Source organism: Sinocyclocheilus rhinocerous, unplaced genomic scaffold, assembly GCF_001515625.1.
Source record: "Sinocyclocheilus rhinocerous isolate Xijiao unplaced genomic scaffold, SAMN03320098_v1.1 scaffold461, whole genome shotgun sequence".
In the NCBI taxonomy this organism is placed as follows: domain Eukaryota; kingdom Metazoa; phylum Chordata; class Actinopteri; order Cypriniformes; family Cyprinidae; genus Sinocyclocheilus; species Sinocyclocheilus rhinocerous.
The window spans coordinates 457,706-462,142 of NW_015624123.1; the positions used below are offsets into that span (position 1 = coordinate 457,706).

General features: G+C 37.1%; 1 protein-coding gene across 1 annotated transcript in view; it reads left to right on the forward strand.

Annotated features, from left to right (window-relative positions):
• Nucleotides 1-4,437, forward strand: part of LOC107737776 (GRB2-related adapter protein-like) — a 13,518-nt gene that overhangs the window by 7,095 nt on the left and 1,986 nt on the right. The window lies entirely within an intron of this gene.

Genomic DNA, 4,437 nt, shown 5'->3' on the forward strand with positions numbered 1-4,437 from the left:
CACACAGCGCCTTCACGACATGGCGGCGGCAACAACAATACTACAGCGAGAATAAAAGTTACGCCTTCTTTCTTTGCGTGAACATTTGGGCGGCGTTATGCAAATCTTCCCACATCCTGACATAGACATGTGGGGGCGTGATAGAACGAGCCGTTTTAGGTAGGCGTGGTTGACTCTTAAATTTTATAAAGAATATCTCTTTGGATTTGAGACTTTAGTTTTTGCAACTTTACAGATCTTCTTTATGCACCAAGAGCTTGTAACACTCCAAAGAGAAAGGAAAAATTTAAATCGCATCATATGACCCCTTTAAGTTACAGCAACCTTTCTAGCTGTTTATCGCATGTCTAATAGCGCTGCTGTGCCCCTCTATCTCGCCCACAGATGGTTTGCGGGCCGTATCTCCAGACATGTGGCCGAGACTCGACTGCACCAGCTGGAGTGTGGAAGCTTCTTAGTAAGAGAGAGTGAGAGTGCACCTGGAGAATTCTCCATGTCGGTGAGGTAAAATACATCCCAGCCTTCCTAACCTATAGTCTGCTGTAAGCGCTGTTGTTGGGGTCATTGTAATTTGTTGTGAGTTGCATGCCTCTTAAAAGCATAACTAGAAATCGAATAATGGGGAAAAACTGTAGGATCCATCAAAACCCATCTGATCTACTTTGCAAAGGAAGCCAATATATCCTCTGCTGCTTAAGAAAATGTACAATGAAGTTGTCTGAAAATGAGAGCATCAGAAAGCTATTACGTCGGAGCAGAGATTTCATTTAAAATTCATCAAGTGCGCTGGCGCTGGAATCACATTATTATTCTGACTGGCTTGTTACTATCCACTTCTTGATGGCTGAGTTGGGTTTGAATGGTAGAGCACAAGCCTGTCTGGGATCCCGGGAACGAGCTGGCTGGGATAATCAGCGCTGCGGTCTTGAGTGAGGGTTGGCCTCAGGTGTGGAAGCACCGGTTTGGGTTATTGTGAGATTGAATGACTGCACAGCACACTATGAAGAGTGGAATTGGCAGCTGGTCTGCAGGTCCGGTGTTAATGTGTGACACAGCTCTGCATGCATTCCTTGAGAGAGTGCTGTCTGTGGATACAGATTACTAATCAGACTGACACAGGTGTGATCTCTGTTTGATCGAAGAAATCTAACTCTGGCATTTTAGTTTAATGTCCATAAAAGCTGTGAAATGTCAAATCAAGGTCATAGTGCAAAATAAGCAATGTGAATGCCTGGAACGCCTCTGATTTTGTAAATCTTTGATGACTTTGGGTATTAATGCCCAATGCCATCCAGATTTGAACTGGGTTAATGGGAAGAGACCCTAAGAAACCTCAGATGCTCTGATTATTTTATTTTCCACAGTACTCACGTTCCCGTTTTTCTTTGAGACCGTAAGCCACCATTTTAAAGAAGATATCCTGGGATTTTCAGATATGATAAATGTCTGGCCATGACAGCTTCCTCTTTTTGGGTTTCAGCATATTCATTAACATGCTCTAAATACCCCGAGTAAGTGTTTTTTATGAAAATGTACACAGCTTACAAAAGAAACATCAAATAATGTAAATAAGTTGTCACAGAATAACAATATGTGAATAACTACATTTTGAAAAAATGTCAGATAGAAATTTATAATTCCAAGGTGGCGAAATTACATTTTAAAATATATTAAAATAGAAACGTTATTTTAAATTGTAATAATATTTCACAGTATTACAGCTTTTACTGTATTTTTGATCAAATAAATGTAGCCTTATAGTGAGCATAAAAGACTTCTTTTGAAAACATTAAATGTTACCCACTTCATACTTTTGAATAGTAGTGTATTTTTAGTGGAAGTTTTTTGTGCAGGAAACCACTCATTTGAAAAATGCTGTATTGTTTCAACCCAAATATGTGTCAAATATGGACAAACCCAACCATTGGGTAAAAAAATTAATTTAAAAAAATTAACCAACAGTTGGGTTTGTCTATATTTGACCCAAATTTGGGTTGAAACAACCCAGCATTTTTTAGTGTACATTAAACACACATTAAATGCATACAAATGCAACTTAAAAACAAATCTTTTATAAACATCGTTTTCAATGTTTGTATGATATCAGCTTTACAGTTTGTCACTGGGGCCATACCATTTCAAAAGTTACTAACTAATGTGAACTTTTAAAGTACAAATAATGTGTACCATTTAGGGGTAAATAAAGTACAAAAATGTACCTTTTAGATTTTAGACCTCAGGGTACCACCCCAGTGACAGCTTTGTACCTTTTTTCTGAGTGTGTACAAAGGAGGTGCTGTCTATCTCATCTGGCTGTGTGCCACAGGTCTAGTCACTCTACTTGGCTGAATGAAGATTGCTGAAGAAGATAACTCAGCTGTGAAATATCTAGAGAACCATCTGCTCCGTTTTAAAGTGGGACACTGACTTACTTGCCAATAAAAACCAAGTTTAGATAGCTTGAGTGGCATGACCACTGCAATGACATTCTTCTATGCATATTAAAGTATACTGTATATACATTAGTTCACAATTGCAAAAGCAAACATTCCTAATCCTAATCCTAAGTATTAAACCCTTCACTCTAAGTGTAACTTGTCCTGCACTATTTGTAATACATACATGATGCTTTAAAAAAGTGGGTCTTGTTGAAAAGTTTCAGAGTGCTGATTTATTTCTAAGTGATTGGACTTTTTTACCTGGCTAGCAACCACTTAGCAATAAGTTAAAACTACTTAGAACACCTCAGCAGTCACAAGTCACTTGCTAGTGTAAGCAACCACCTAGCAACACCTTGGTAACCATCCAGAACAAGCTGCATATTTATTTTTTTTCTCACCGAGTGGTTTCATTATGTTGCTAATGATGACAAAGGATCATTAGCATCGGCCTATCAATCATCTTCAGTGAAAGGCGAGAATGCCAGCAAGCAGGTAATCCTGCACTGGGGAGCTATGGGCTGTTCACTAGATAAAATGATTAAACTGTCAATCACAGTAATTCAAAAGAAACAGCTTTATAACAGCAGTAAACTGTAGACAATGCAACATACCACAGCCATTTGCTGTTACCTCAACACATGCAAGATGTACCTGCCTTGCTACAAACCACAACAGCTTTGAAGGTTTAAGCACTGAATATAGGTCATTGTTAATGGCACTGACGGCTGAGAGAAATGACCACCAAATCATTCACATCTATATTTAATTACAGCTTCTGTCCTCACCCATGCCCTAAACCTCATCACCAGCATATCATGCACAGACTTCGCTAGACTTTATTTCTGTTAAAACAGCCTAATCTGGCTGGACTTGTGACTCAATTGTGCTTGTGACTAGTTTAATCAGCACATAGCACTGAAGGATGAAGCATCTATATCTGACTTTCAGGAAGCTTTGGAGGAAGTACAGTATTTCACATTGACAGTCACAAGATTTTAGGTTTATTGAAATGCAAGCTCTCAAACATTACGCTTTTCACTTTCTTAAAATGAGCAAGTCTTGGCACTTGGTTTTCAGGTAAACTGAGTGACAACTGGATTTTATCATTGCTGCGCTGCAGAAAGCAGAGAGATGTGTATCATTGTGAATGCACAAAAAATGATGGGATGACTCACGCTCGTACCTTTGATCTACTTTACACTGAAATATCAAGATATCTTATTAATATTCGTAAAGCGCAATTCATCTTTAGACATGCTTTCGTCATACAGTTGAAAGAAAGTTTGCTGTTTCAAACACTGAATTATTTAAATGTTATCACGGCTTTGAAGAGAATATTTGCAGAATCTCTTAAAGATGTCTAGGAGCTTTCTACGCTAACGCAACCAAAGAAACATCAAAACTTTATTTAGAAGACATGCTGGCTAATTGTTGTGAAATGTTTGGCCTGCATTGAGTATAGCTGTTTACAGATCCTAAAATGTAAAAATAAGACAGTGCAGAGAGGATGTTTTGAACCTTACTGTTTTAAACCTGTCATGATTGTTTAAAAACCAGCAAATTCTTTCGTTAAAGTGTTTTGGTTTAAAAGTGTGTGTGTGCGCACTTTTTTTTTTTTTAATAAATTGACAATTTGCTTGATATTTCCGTGCAGGGAAATTCATGCATTTTTAAAGTAATTTTGTTTTGTGGCCCAAAACAGAACTGAAATCAACTAATCATAGCAGAATCTTTATTCTGCTGACATACATAGTTTGTATCTACAATCTAGACACAAGCATGGCAGATCGGGGAACGATGTTTGGAACAGTGTTGTTATTGTTAACTAATACTGAAATGTTTTCATTAATTGAAATAAAGCTGAAATAAAATAAAAATCTAAAAAACTAATTTAATAAATGTTGCATTGGCAACTAACTACAATAAGTTTAAGTTAAGCACTAAAATTACTGAAACTGAACAAAAATAAAGCTAAATATATATATATATATATATA